Source organism: Durio zibethinus, chromosome 18, assembly GCF_047325235.1.
Source record: "Durio zibethinus cultivar Kanyao isolate XHJ-2024 chromosome 18, ASM4732523v1, whole genome shotgun sequence".
In the NCBI taxonomy this organism is placed as follows: Eukaryota; Viridiplantae; Streptophyta; class Magnoliopsida; order Malvales; family Malvaceae; genus Durio; species Durio zibethinus.
The window spans coordinates 19,742,603-19,758,850 of NC_143179.1; the positions used below are offsets into that span (position 1 = coordinate 19,742,603).

The window sequence follows — 16,248 nt, forward strand, 5'->3', positions numbered from 1 at the left end:
TTATTTTTGAGAAAAAATTGAAAATATCAATTTTCCTTGAAAATAAACTTTCTAAAAAATATTTTTGAGAAAAAGTTGAAAGTATCAATTTTCTTTGAAAATAAGCTTTTTAAAAAAATATATTTTTGGAAAAAAGTTGAAAGTATCAATTTTCCTTAAAAATAAGTGTTCAAAAATGAATTTTTGAAGAAAAGTTGAAAGTATCAATTTTTCTCGAAATGAAAAATTAAAAAATATATATTTTTAGAAAAAAATTGAAAGTATCAATTTTTTCTGCACAAAAGTAATCATTTTTTCTTGAATTTTCTTTAATGTTAAATAATTCGACGATAGAGCCTCTGCAAATGAAACATTAGTTTTCTTGCATACTCTTGAGGTGAGGAAATTTTCTCAATTTTTTGCTAAAAGTATTAGAGTCAATTGAGAATAATTTTCAATAATTAATTACTTGATAAAATTTTAAGGCTTATTGGATAACACAAAATTAAGCTGATACCATCTTTTGATGGGCGTTGTGAGGGTGCTATAACCTTTTTCACACGTAACCAAACTCTCGAACTCTGTTCTGGTTAGTAGACCTAAACCTATTCTTTTAGGGACCCCTAAACTTAGGTGTTCCCTGAAAGGATAGATTCTTTAGGTGGCCAATCGCACCTAGATAAAAAAGATTGATGGTAACTCCTTTAAGTCAATGTCTAGCGATAAATCTTCGGATCTAGACGTTATGATAATTGATAAATCAAATCTCCCACTTGCATCTATGAAAAGTCAAATACAACCAAAGTCTACATCAGTCCATTATGAGTTTGCTCATCAATTAAAAATCAAGTTAGAGGAAGGTCAAAAAAAATAAGAAGATTGCTTGCCTAAGGATTTTATCTCATCATTGCCCAAGAGATTCATCTCGAACTACAGCAAAATAATCTAGTTGACTTAAACAATGTCTGGGAATGCATGAGTAGAACAAGGCAAAAGGCATTTGAGAACAGATATGAAGACATAGCATTACTACTTTAAGTAGATGTGGACAATACTTTGATTAAGGCCATCATCTAATTTTGAGATCCTTTTTATGGGTGTTTCATATTCAATGAAACAGACATGGTGCCTATAATTGAAAAGTATATGGTCTTACTTTGCTTCGATTTGCCAAACCCAAACAAGATTTACTAGTCCAATAAGGTGGGCTATCATAAAAAGTTAGTGCAAATGCTTGGACTTAGCTTGCCTCAAGTTAATGCATGTGTTAAGATAAAAGGTGAAAGTAAGGCTATCCCATGAAATTTTTTGTGAGATTTCATCCAGAGGCATATGGATGATGATCAAGGGTTAGTAGCTATGGCTATAGCTTTATATGGACTGGTGATCTTCCCAAAAGTCATCGGGTATGTTGATGTCTCAGTGATAGACTTTGTTGATTAGTTAGCATACCAAGTCAATACAACACTAACCATTTTGGCAGAAACCATTCATTCTTTGAATTTTTATCGTAAAAATGGTAAAGATCGATTCAATGGATGCCTACAGCTACTTTATGTACAGATGGAGAGTTACATTGAATACAAAGAAAGTTAGTTCTACAAACCATACCTTCGTTCTAGTATCTCTATTAAAGAGTTTTGTTGCACCATATACCTTAGATGTGTCAAGACATAACATTATACAGTTGTAGAGATCAGCTGTAAGTGTTTCTATTAGGCCTATTGGGTACTGTTAGTTATGCCCTAACTTTAGTGAGAAGACAATTAGGATATGAGTAATTCAGTCCAAAAACCTATGGACTTAACTAGTGAGAATTTTTTTTCACTGATAAAAAGGCATATGGAATGGTCGAAAGGATCAAAAAGACATGAAAGCAAACCACCAAGGTTAACCAAAGAAGGTTTACTTAAGATGTCACCTCAGAATATAGTGTGTGGCATGCAAAGAGGGGAAGGGACATTATGTTTCCTAATGAACAATTAGGGCATTCCCCAAAACCCATTCTTTAATATCCTTTGTTTAAAATGAAAACAGCTAAAAAAAACTCCAAACCGAGAAAGATGAGTTAAAACAAGAAAATAAACGGTTAAAGTTAGAAATGAAAGAAAGTTCAAGGCTTTAAGAACTGAAAATCTAGAGCTTCGTGGAACGAAAAGATCAATGGAAAGCTTTATTCAATGATCTAGACATGACACATTCATCAGTCACACCCAAGCTTGCACGATTTTTAAAAGAAAATGAATTGTTAAAAGCAAGGGTGAAGAAGAATAAAAGGCCACTGCTAAGGCACACAGACATAGCTAGATGCTATAAAAGATAGTGGATCAACGCACAGCACCAGTAGAAGCCTTGTCTGATGAATGTAAAAGATAAGCTAAACAAAGTGAGCTATGAAAAGACATGTGCACAGACAAACAAAGGCATCTAAGGCATTTGTTCGATCAGCTATGCATTACTGTGGATAAAACATTAGAAATGAAAGAAAAAGTAAAAGATTTGAAAGCTATGGCGCAACTAGTGGGAGCTCATGGGTGATAACTGCTTAATTTTTTAGACAACGCACAAAATCATTACCAGTAAGCTAGGAAATTTATAGCAAGGTATTAGAAACAAATGATGATATTTAGGACTTTAAAATATTACTTTGACTTTATTATGATGTAATATTGAAATTTTAAAGTTTCAAATTCTTTTATCAATAATGATGATGTGGCAAATATTAGTATATTTCATGCATCATTTGAATATCATACATAGAACACATAATTTCTAATAATCATATAATTGTGATACTTAAGATTCAAGGATAGATCCATCCAGCAAAAACCCTACTTATTGATACAACACAAGAGCTAGAACTAGACAAATGGAGCAAAAAAACTCCCATTGACTTGAAAAGATAGAAAAGACACAGGAAAAGCTTGAAATATGAGTTAAGTAAGATTTTGGATGCTCTCAACAAATTAAATAAGGAAAAAGAGATATAAAAGAACACAAGCCAATAGGGCCCTCCATCACAAGAAGTGGTAACCCTTTATATCCACTTAGTTTTGGTTCACCTCAAGCCAGTCTACACAAGAGGTTTCATCACAATAATTCATATATCCTACATATCTTGAAATGCCATCAGCCTCTAATTCGGGGTATTACCATAACTATGTGAATCCTGTCTGTACTGAAAAGGTAGTATAATAGATTCAAGTTCCTGATTTGGATGAATTGAAAGAAAAAGAGAAAAAAAAAGACAAAAGTGGTTGAATCTCAAGAAAACTCAAAGATTAGTGTGCTAGAACAAAGGTTACAGGCTATGAAAGGAATTAGTTTTTATGGTTTTATCGATACTACTAGACTTTGCTTAGCCCTGGATGTGATTATTCTTCCAAAATTCAAAGTACTAGAATTTGAAAAATATGATGGTATGAAATGCCCAAATACTCATATTACCATGTACTGTAGGAATATGGCAACCCATGCTCACAATGAAAAGCTACTAATGCATGTTTTTTAAGATGGCCTTACAGGCTCTATCATTAGGTGGTACGTCCAACTGGACAGAACTCGCATCCATTCCTAGAGCAATATGGCCCAAGATTTTATCAGTTAATATTAACATATCATGGATTTGGCTCCTGATCATTTTTCCTTGCAAAACATGAAGAAAAAAATAAATGAATCTTTTAAAAAATACGTCCAGCGATGGAGAAATGTAGCCTCTCAAGTGCAACCTCTTTTAACTGAAAAAAAACTACAGTATTATTTATCAGCACTCTGAAATCTCTCTATTATAAAAAAAATGATAGGGAATGCAATAAAAAATTTTGTTGACATGGTGATTTTTGTCGAAATCATTGAGAGTGCCATCAAGAATGGTAAGTTAGAAGGAAGGAAGACATCCACTAAAAAAGTCTCAAAGAAGAAAAGACTGAAGGTCAAGCTGTGAGCTTTGATAGACAACAATTCATGGGTCATCGGTACTATACACCATAGGGTTACTCTCTAAATTATTCCACTGTGAATAACGTTTCTCCGTACCTATACCATCCAAATCCACATCCATTATACCCTCAGACTTATCAATCGTCTTTCAGGCTTCTGGCTGCCACATACAATTCTAATGTTCAACCTCCTTCAAGATCTTAAACTTATCTTGCTAGCCTAATAGGTGGTTCATGAAAGTAATGAACTACTCATGAAAAATTTTTATTTGATCCAATCCTCATGACTTATACAGAGTTATACCAAGAGCTCTACAGTAATCATTTGATTGCTCCTAGTTGGGTGAAACCACTCAAGCCACCCTACCCTAAGTGATATGATCCTACAGCTCATTGTGATTATCATTATGGGATTGCTGACCATTCCATCATGAATTGTATTGTCCTAAAGCATAAAATGCAATAATTAATCAAGGATAAAATGATCAATTTTGATACCGAAGAGGTAACTGCACCAAACATTAATGGTAATCTTTTACCAAATCACAATGTGAATGCTCTAAGTGAGAAGTGAGATCAACTAAAAAATAAAGTGAAAGAAATCAAGACTCCTCTCGATCAACTATTTAATATTTTATGAAAAGTTGATATGATACAGCTAATGAGTCCATATACTTATCATAGGGCATATGTAGTAGAAAAAATCTGTAAGTATCACAGCAAGGTTTCTTGTCACTCTATTGAAGCCTATAAGCAATTTTATCAAGAGGTAGAAAAACTCATGGATTCATATCAGATTGTATTCTATAAAGAAAGGGAAGGCTCAAAAAATGTTGAAATGTCTATGACTGACTAATCATTGAAATTATTTTCAAGGCCATTAACAATTTATTGTAGAGATAAGCCAAGGCCAACCATAGACAAGTTCACTCCCATGCTAGTAACCTTTAAAGTCTCTGCTCCATTCCCTTACAAGAGCAATAGGACTGTGCCATGAAAATATGGTTGTGACATAATAGTCCAAGGGCAAAAAGAGAATGACTCTAAGTCTAATATCGTTAATATAACTGGTGTAAGGGGTATCACCCGAAGCGAAAAATGCTACGCTTTAAAAATGCTGAAAAGGGCTAAAAAAAAAAAGTCAAGGAAGGTGAAGAAAGAAATAACCCATAAGTGGTACCTGAAAAAGATTGTCCAAAATTGATGTAAAAAAAAAAGGCTTGTGAATTCTTAAAGTTGATAAAACATAATGAATACTCATTGGTGAAATAGTTAAATAAGATACCGATATAAATCTCTTTGTTATCACTATTATTGAATTCATAACCACATCAGAATGCCTTACTGAAAATATTAAACTAGGCATATATGGCATACAATGTGTCTGTTGATTATGTGAACCACTTAGCTAGAAACTTGGTCATGCCAAACTACATTTTATTTAGTGATGATGAGATTTCTCTAAAAGGAAAGGAAAGCACCAAGGCTCTGCATATCACTATCAAGTGCAAGAGCCATATTATAACCAAGGTCTTCATCGATAACGGTTCCACTATTAACGTCATACCATGTCAACTTTAACAAGTTTACCTATTGATTACTCATATATGAAGGATAGTTAAATGGTTGTCCGAGCATTTGATGAAACCAAGCGAAAAGTTTTTGAAGACATAGAGATGCCCTTACAAATTAGGCCATGCACTTTCAATGTAAGATTTCAAGTAATGGATATCTTCTCATTTTATAGTTATTTGCTATGAAGGCCATGGATTCACATGACAAGGGCTGTTCTTTTTACCCTACACCAAAAGATAAAGTTTAATGTGAAGGATCAGTTTGTGGTATTGTTTAGAGAAGAATACATGCTAGTAACTCAATCGTTGAATGCTTCATATATGAAAGTTGTTGAAGAAACAATGAAATATTCTTTTCGATCTTTTGAGTTAGTCAACTTTATGGGTGAAAGACCCAAAAGCCAACAATGTTCAAAGATAGTAATGTGTTAAGTCATCAATAAATGTTGGTATCTTATATTAAGATTAGGCAAAAACTTATAAAGAATAAGAGAGCCTCCGACAATGATGGATAATAGGGAAAGACTGGGTCTTAGTTATGAAACTGAAGACTAGAAAATTAAGGGAAGATAAGTTAATAAGACAACAATGATCATCCCACACTTATATGAGACTTCAGGCCTGAAGGATTCATGTACTCAGATGCAGAAGAAGATTCTGAACTAAGCATGGAAAAGATATTTGCTGAGTTGTCCATCTATGGATCGAAAATGAAAGTGGGTATGAGAAGAAAACATGGGTTCATCCTTGTCCACCTAATTACGAACTGAACAATTGGAGCATTATCAAAATGCTTGCTATCTTTGATACAGATTCAATGTAATTAAACATCCCAATAGCTTATTCCCAAGTTCTTTGGGTGGTCTTTCTTATTTGAGCCATTTATCTATTATTATTTTAATAAAAATTAAGAATAATACATTTTCATTCATTTTTTCTAGTATCTTTATTTTTTTTTTCATTTTTTCCATACATTTCACCAACATATCCCATTTCATTCAATTTTTAGATCCTTAAATGAACAAAAAAATAATCATGATAATGATCTAGGGGTTAATTTTGAAAAATTAATTAACACCGATGCACTTGATAATGAAGATGATTCTAAAGAATATGTTATTCCTCCGGACCTAATAAGATTGATTGAGCAAGAAAGTAAATCAATTGAGCCTCATCATGATATAATTGAATTGGTGAATTTAGGAGATGAAAAGAATAAGAAAGAGATTAAAATTCATACATCACTTTCGTCAATAAACAGGCAATGATTAGAAAGTCTACTTTAAAAATTCGTAGATATATTTACTTAGTCTTATTAGAATATGCCTGGGCTTAGTACAGAAATAGTAGAGCATAGATTACCTTTAAAGTCAAACCGTAAACCAATCCAACAGAAATTGAAGAGAATGAAACCTAAAATGTTACTAAAGATAAAAAAAAAAATGAAAAAGTAATTTGATGTAGGTTTCTTATAAGTGGCCACGTATCCAGAATGGGTAGCCAATATTGTGCCAGTTTCTAAGAAGGATGAAAAAGTGTGAATATGTGTAGACTATCATGATTTGAATAGGGCTAGCCCAAATGATAACTTTTTTTTACCTCATATTGACACATTAGTGGATAACACGGCTAAGCATTCAATGTTTTCCTTTATGGATGGGTTCTCAAGGTATAACCAAATAAAGATGGTCAAAAATGACATGAAAAAAACCATTTTCATGATCATGTAGGGAACTTTTTGCTATAAGGTCATGCCTTTTGGGTTAAAGAATGCTAGGATAACATACCAAAGAGCCATGATAATGCTCTTCCATGACTTGATGCATAAAGAGATTAAAGTGTATGTGGATGATATGATTGCAAAATCTCATGAAAATGAAGATCATGTCACCAACTTTAAAAAGTTATTTGAAAGGTTAAAAAAATTTTAACTCAAGTTAAATCCAGCCAAGTGCCCCTTCGAGATAAAGTCAGGGAAGTTGCTAGGCTTTATGGTTAGTGAAAGAGGGATTAAAGTCGATCTATATAAAATATAGGCCATTCAAAATTTGTCACCTCTTAGTACACTAAAAGAAGTTCAAGATTTTTTAGGTAGATTGAACTATATTTCTCAATTCATCTCTTAGCTTACCTACAAGAGTGATTTCATATTTAAACTTTTTTATAAAAATAACCCTGAAGAATGAAATGAGGAATGTCAAGTAGCTTTTGATAAAATTAAGCAATACTTGTCCAATTCTCTATTGTTAGTACCACATGTTTCAAGAAGACCCTTAATTTTATACCTGATGGTGTGCAAGAATTCAATGGAATGTATGTTGAGACAGCAAGATAAGTCTAGCTGAAAGGAAAGAGTTATTTAAAATATGAGTAAAAAATTCACAAAATACGAGTCTAAGTATTCCTCTTTGGAAAAAATATGTTATGCATTAGCTTGGACCGCCAAAAGACTTAAACAATATATGCCCTATCATACCACATGGCTCATAGCAAAACTGGATCCAATTAAATACATCTTTGAAAAGCCTTCTTTGTCTAAAAGAATTGCTAGATGGCAAGTAATGCTTTCAAAGTATGACATCATATATGTAAGCTAGACAGTAATGAAAAAAAATGTCATAGCTAAGTTTCTCGTAGATCATGCTATTAAAGATTATGAGCCAATGAGATTAAAATTTTTTTATGAAGATTTGATGACTGTTTTCTAGCTAGAAAAGGAAAGGCATGAAGATAACCATTGAAAAATGTATTTTGATGGAGCTACCAATGCCTTAAGACATTGGATTAGGGCAATCTTAATTTTTTTAAAAAAATAATACTATCATATAATAGCGAGGTTAAATTTTAATTACACAAATAATATCACTGAGTATAGGGCATGTGTCATGGGTTTGCAAGTTGCTATAGACAGAAAAGTTAGAGCATTAAAAGTGTTTAGAGAGTCAGCTCTAATTATATATAAGTTGAAAAAAGAATAGGAGACGAAAGATTCAAAACTCATTTTATACCGTAAGTATATCCTAGAGTTGATCAAACAGTTTAAAGATATTCAATTTAATCATTTACCTCGAGAGAAAAATTTGATTGTTGATGCCTCGGTTACTTTAGCAACAATGGTTTGAATTAATGATAGCACTGACATTCAGCCCATCATGTTAGATGTCAAGAATATGTCAACTCACTGCTCTAATATAGAAGAGAAAGAAGATGGGAGACCCTGATATTATAATATTTTACAGTACATTAAAAACTAGCAATACTTAATCTAGGTAACTGAGAATGATAAAAGGGTCATTCGAAGACTAGCTAGAGATGTTGTCTACAAAAGAAGCCATGACCAAGTATTGTTGAGGTGCGTAAATAAGGTTGAGGCTAAAAAAATTATTAAGGAGGTGCATGATGGAATATGCAGGGCACATGCCAATGGACATATGATGGCCAGATAGATCATAAGAGTATGATACTATCGATTGAAAATGAAAAGTGATTACATTGACTATGCTTAAAAATATCACAAGTGCAAGATCTATGCTAACAAGATCCATGCTCTGCCATCTACTTTACATGTTTTGACACCACCCTGCCTATGCTCTATATGGGACATGGATATCATTGGTCCTAATACCCCAAAAGCTTCTAATGGGCATAAGTTTATATTCGTGATAATAGATTACTTCACAAAATAGGTGGAAGCAGCATCATTTAGAAGTGTGACATGATCTATAGTCTACAAGTTTATAAAAAAAAATTATTTACAGATATAGACTTATAGAGAGAATCATTTTAAACAATGTCAAGAACTTGAATAGCAAGATGATACAAGAAGTATGTGCCCAATATAAGATCAAGCATCATAATTTGGTGTCATACCGTCCGAAAATGAATGGGGCAGTTAAGGCAACTAATAAGAATATAAAAAAAATTCTTAAGAAAATGATTGAAACTTATAAAGACTGACATGAGAAGTTATCATTTGCATTACATGTTTATCGAATGTTAGTGTGCACCTCTACTGAGGTAACCTATTTTCTTTGATTTATTGGATGAAAGCTGTATTGCCAGTAGAAGTAAAGATCCCATCTTTGAAGGTTCTAAAAGAAATTAAACTGGAAAAGACTGAATGGATTCGAGAGCACTATGAATAGTTAAATCTCATCGAAAAAAAGAGATTGACAGTATTGTGCTATGGTTAGTTATATCAAAGAAGAATGATAAGGGCTCATGATAAAAAGTATGACCTCGTTGTTTTCGAAAATAAAAGTTGGTCTTAAAAAGAATTCTTTCAAGCTAGCACGATAATAGAGAAAAATGAACTTCAAATTAAAAATGACCATATGTCATGAAATGAGCTTTCTCAAGTGAAGCATTAATATTAGTTGAGATAGATGGAGATTATTTACCTCATCATATAAATTTTGATGCTGTAAAGAAGTATTATGCTTTAAAAAAAATAAAAAAATAAAAGAAAAAAAAAAGAAAGACTCAAGACGAAAATTTTAAAAGGACAGTTTGAGCCAAAAAGGGGTTTATCTAAGTTAAAAACTTAAAAAGTAGCTTAGATAAGGAGAATACAGCATCGAATATGAAAGTTCATTAGCAAAAAAGCTAGAATGTTTTGAGGAGCTCTAAGTTGTTAAGTGTATTAGGTGGTTGAATTTTTTGAAAAAGACTTCAAGATATATTATCATGATTGTCGGATTATTTATTTTTAGGCTTTGACCCCATACCCATTTTTGTAATTCTTTCTTTTTCAACTGGCTAAAGTTTGCTATCATTCTTGCTAATAAAAGACATTCAATTTCATTCTTTGTATGTCTTTTTTGTTGATTATTTCCTAGCCATTCTTACTCTTTTCTTTTCAATACCTTACAATGAAAGAAATGTGTGAATGCATTCTTACTTTTTGAGATTGAAATAATGATTGATAAATGAATAATAGCGTGAAAGATTTTTACATTAGATTAGAAAGGTTGAGAGTGATAAAAGCAAATTTAAAATATTTAATTCTTGATAAGGACATTGAATTTGAAAAGAGATTTCTTGAAAAGGAGAAAATGAGAATTAAATGAGAGAAATGATTGAGAGTTACATTGATTTGGCCCTAGTATTTAAAGATGGAGGGGTTTGGGGCCTAAAAAAAAAGCTTGAAAAACTTAAGTACCATAATTAAATGGGAATTAATTAATCAGCATTTGCATAACATGCATTGCATTTTTAAATGTCTAGTGCACAGCATACATTGCATTTGAAAAGGTCTAGCATAGGGATGTTCTAAGATCCCACGTGAAGAAGATATATGTGAAAATTTTTTGATGAAAAAGTTTTAAATTCTCATTTGAGAATAAGTGTGTGAGGTAAGATTTTAACCCTTGAAAGAGGATATTTCTTAATATGAGAATGATTTGCAAGATTCAGGCATAATCTCCTAAAATTCCTTCAAACACGAACTATAACTCCTTTGGACATGATTGTCAAGGAGCATTTTATTTTCAAAAGTTATGGTTATCTCTGTTTAGAGGAGCAATTTATTTTTCAAAGTTACGGTACCTCTATTTAGAGGAGCAATTTATTTTTTCAAAGTTATGGTTGCTTCTGTTTAGAAGAGCAATTTTATTTTTCAATGTTGTGATACCTCTATTTAAAGGAGTAATTTATTTTTTCAAAGTTGTGGTACCTCTGTTTAGAGGAGCAATTTACTTTTCCAAAGTTATGGTGCCTCTGTTTAAATGAGCAATTTATTTTTCAAAAGTGGTGGTGCTTCTGTTTAAAGGAGCAATTTACTTTTTCAAAGTTATGGTGACTATGTTTAGATGAGCAATTTATTTTTCAAAAGTGGTGGTGCCTCTGTTTAGAGAAGTATTTTATTTTTTCAAAGTCGTTAGCCTCTATTTAGAGGAGTTTTGTTTACTTTTTTTTAAAAAAAAGTGTGTTGAGTTGATTAAGTTGTTTATATCTTTGCACAATTCTTGTTTCACAAAAAATGCACAAAGAGGGTCAACTATAGACACCCAATTTGTTTGGAGTCTATTTTTTTATTAATTAAAAAAATAATAAAAATAAAAAAACAAACAATAGGTGGTTAAATTGGTGTAAAACTGGGCTAAGGAGTTTGAGGCAGATTGGAAGAGGATGAATAGGACAAAGTCCAGAGGAAATTGGGATTTTTATTCAGTTTTAGAGTCTGTGGTTTTAAAGCCTTATAAAGAGACCCATAGATCAAGTTAGAAGACACATGAAATACAAAAAACAAAAGCCAAAAAAGGGTTTTGGAGAGTAAAAACAATTTTAGATTTTTTTAAATTTTTTGGCAATTATTTTTTTTTGGAATTTTTTGAGAAAACCCATATTCCAGCAAACTATCCAGCCAAACTTGAATTTTTCGACGTATTTTTTCAGTTTCTAGTAGGTTTTTCTAGATTTCGGTAGAACATTCAACTGGATTTTGAGATTTTATAGAGAAAAGGGAGAGGAAAGAGGGGAAGAGGGAGAGAAAGAAGAGAGGCATCTAAAGAAAAACAAAAGCTTTTGCCTTTTATATCGTTGTAAAATGATGTCGTTTTGGCTTTACTAATCCCACAGGATCCGCATGTTTTGCCATCAGACCAACCCAACCCAATCGCGACCTGTGTCTGACCCGTGTGCTAGTCGATCCTTGAAGCAGAGCTGAGCCGAGCCACACACCCCCCGAGCTATTTTTTGAGTCGTTTTCAAGCTGCAAGCTGAGCTGTTCTTTGGTTTTTTTTAATTTTATTTATTTATTTTGTGTTTATTTATTTTTTATTATTTTTGCATGATTTAAATTTAATAAAAAATAAATTTTTGGAATAAATATTAATTATCTAATGAGGGAATTTATAAAAATTTCAAATGGTAAATTTTTATGAAATTCCTAGGTGAGAAATTTTGTCTAAATTTATCCCAAATGGTAAAATAATTTAGATAAAGTTTGAATAATAATAATTAATATTCATTTTTAAACCAAAAAAAATTGAAAAAGAAAAATAAATAAATATAAAAATTTTTAGAATTATATACAAATTACCTAAGGATGAGATTCTTAGAAATTTCAAATAGTAAATTTTTTAAGAAATCTCTAAATGAGAAATTTTCTCTAAATTTAGCCCAAACAGTGAAATAATTTAGATAAAATTTTAATACAAGTAATTGTATTATTTTTCAAATAAATTTTTGGTTGAAAATATTTGATAATTATCCAAGGATGAGATTCTTAGAAATTTCAAATAGTAAATTTTTAAGAAATCTTTACGTGAGAAATTTCTTCTAAATTTGGCCTAAATAGTAGAATAATTTAGATGAAATTTCAATAAAAATAATTATCATATTATTTTCTTTCCAAAAAAAAAAAAGAGAATTTCTAAATAGGTCCCAAATGATGAAAATTTTAAAAATTCAAAAAAAAATATTTCTAATTTGACCCAAATAGTAGAATAATTAGGTATATTTTCAACAAAAAAGAATAATAAATAAATATTTTTCTGACGATGGAGTCTCTTCAAGGAAACAAATGAGATTCTTGAATACTCTTGAGGTGAATAAGTATTTTTTAAGAGTTCTATTAGATTGATGGAGAATCTTAAAAATTATTTCTAATATTTAACATAAAATTTAAAACCATTAGACTCAAGACCTTAGGATAAATTTGAAATAATATGATACCATCCTTCAGATGGGCATGTAGGGGTGCTATAACCTTTCACACATATAACCAAACTCTCAAACCCTATTCTGATTAATAAACCCAAACTTATTCTTTTAAAAACCCTTAGTCAAGCTTATGAGCTCCTTAAGATAATAGATTTCTTAGGTGGCCAATCACATCTAGTAAAAATATTGGTGACGACTCTATTTATTCAATCTAGCTATAGATTTACGGATCTATATATTATGACAATCTTAAACCAAACATTGAAATCAAATATCCAACAATAAAATTCTGGATGAAAATGCATGAATTCTCCCGAACCAAATGCTCTATAAGTGATTTGTTCAAATACCTATTTTTTAATGGAATAGTCTCTCATATGTCTAACTTTGATTATATCTTTGTTGCTAAGGATGGGGAGAAATATAAGATTTCTAAAATGCAAATTTAGTCTTTTATTGTAATGAATAGTTAAATTTGGGAAAAATTGCGCTTAAAATTCATGATCACTCACATGTATACAACTTGATATTCATTCTAATAAAGATAAAAATGGTTGACAATCTTATCCAAGAGCAGATCTTCATCGATAGTTAATACGAAATTTCTGTAAAAAAATAACCTCCAAAATATATATAGGCTGAATGCAAGCACATTTTAGAGAGATTAATTGCATAGAAATTTTAGAAGGCAATAAACATAAAGGATAAAGTAGGTATAAGTTTTGTATTTTCATAATTTATCTTAGGTGTTGAATGTATACATTTTTTTGTCTGCAAAATTTTCTCTATTATTTAGCTAAACTTTTTTCCTAAGGGTAACAGATCTAACAACTCTTATTACATCTACAAATGGACAAACAAAATTTTAAATTATGACTAAACAGAATCTCATAATCATTAGCGCCAATCAAAGCAAAGGTAATAGCCTAATTCCATGGGAAACCAATTATTTGCAAATAGATGTTAATGGAAAATAATCTAAAAATTAATAAAAGAAAATAACAAACCAATAAACAACAAAAGCTCAAATAACAACTTTGATAATGAAAACAAATAAAAATGAAGAATGCTAAGTTGAATTTTCAAAAATCTATTTGAATACTATGTTTTTAGTTTCATTTGTTTGTTCTTCCTTCTTCATTCAAAATCAAAATCGTCAGGTCATTCTTGATGTTAAAAACTTGACAGCATAAGGAGAAAAAAAACATATAAAAACTTAACACTTAAAAAACTAAACATTCATTAAATAGGTTTTTCAAACATTTGGTGAATAGAATATAAAGCAACAATAAGCTAAGTAGTTCTTAAAATTTTGATTCTTTTAGGTGATCTAAGAAATTATCAAACAAATGAATAAAATTAAGGCTGAAATAAAAACAAATTTGAGTACCTAAAAAACAAAAGTAATTCATAGAATTAATCAAAAAGGAATCGATTGTCAAAAACAAAATTCAAAATAGAACAACGTACCTAAAAGAAACCACCTATAAAAAAGAAAAAAAAAAACGAAAGAGGAACAAAGGAATCGACTTTTCAGTAAACTTTTTCCACTACTACTTTTGAATCTGATATATAGCAACTTTGATTGCATAATAGAGTGTTTCAGTTTTTATGAAGTAAGATAGGTGTTTGTAAACAAAAACATTTTTCATGGAGCCATTTAGAAAAAATGAACCAATTCTAGTCAATAAGAAGAAAGCTTTAAAACATGTAAGAAATCTTCTAGAATAGAAAAGCTAGTGGAAAGTGCACCTTTCACCTAAAAAACCAAAAACTTACATAAACTTTTATATTTGGGAACAACCCAACCAAACATTTTTTTAAACAATCATCTTTACAAACTTGAGTTCTAGCCATACAATAACAACACACAAACACAATTAAAATCTCAATATGTCTCAGCCCACTACATGCTACAACTAAAACTAATCTTCAATTACAAAACACAAAATGACAAACACTTGGAATATAATAGAAAGAGTTACTTTTATCTATTGTTATGATATATAAAAAAGTACATAACTTCCTCGGTCCCTTTTACCATTTTTTTTTAATCGATTTCAGAAGAAGCGAACTGAAAAAAAAAAAAAGAAAGAAAAAGAGTAAAATAGGTGCCACGTGGAGACTTTTATTGATCTCTATTTTTTTCCAAAAGATATTGTATGGATTAAAAGATTATAATTGTTAAAAACTTATTACCGCATATTTTAAATTCCAATAATATGTACTTTTAGACAGTCTAATTGGACAAAATATTTTTAAATAACCACTTAAAACCGGAATTACTTATAAAAAATACGTTTTGCGAAACAAAGGAAAAAAATAAACAAAAGAAACGTAATCAAAAGGAAAGATATAGATCAGATAATACTTGTTAGATAAAATTAAAAGTGCAGAGAACAAGGTTGTAATTTTTGGAAAGAAGATAAACAACGAAAGCTATCTGAAGCATCATGAGTTGCTTACTATTAAGTATAAATTGATCCAGTCGTACATCAAGGAATAGAGGGGGCACCTGCAACACAAAACAACTGAAAATTTTTTGGTTAAAAAGAAAACCTTCCAAAACTTGACAAACAGATAGCAGAAAATTATTGCATAAACAGTAAGAACTAGTAAGTCGAGTCCACCTACCATGATGACAGCCTCATCTCTACTGATGTTTCCAATTTTAGCTTCAAGTTTCAAAAACTCATGAAACCTAAAAATAATTTAGCGAAATCTTGAATCAACTAATGACAATATGATAATAATAATAAAAAAAAAATCAGTTGAGTATACAAACCATTTGAAAGCATATTGGGCAGCTTGCACATAATGCAAACATACGTGTTGGTTGCAAGAGATCAACATGACAAAACAAGCACTTTTAAATCACATCACATATATATTACAAGTAAAATGTAGGAAATGTTGAAATGTTGCTAATCTATGATTTCATTCTTCCTCTTTTCTTTTCTTTTCTTTTTCCCTTTTTCCTTTTCAAGTCGAGAATGTGATGGGCAGTTACCCCAACAGTAGATCTTTCCCTTAGCATTTACCCATATAGGATACGAATGTATTCAAATACAGAAATATAACAGATACAAACA

The 16,248-nt window shown here is 30.8% G+C and overlaps 1 pseudogene across 1 annotated transcript in view; it reads right to left on the reverse strand.

Annotated features, from left to right (window-relative positions):
* The window catches only part of LOC111301025 (uncharacterized), a 54,164-nt pseudogene that overhangs the window by 36,893 nt on the left and 1,023 nt on the right, over window positions 1–16,248 (reverse strand). Inside the window, exons 5-6 of the transcript XR_016330145.1 lie at window positions 15,791–15,857; window positions 15,591–15,671 (exon numbers count right to left, since the gene is read on the reverse strand). The product of XR_016330145.1 is annotated as an uncharacterized LOC111301025 (transcript). The remainder of the gene's footprint in view (window positions 1–15,590; window positions 15,672–15,790; window positions 15,858–16,248) is intronic.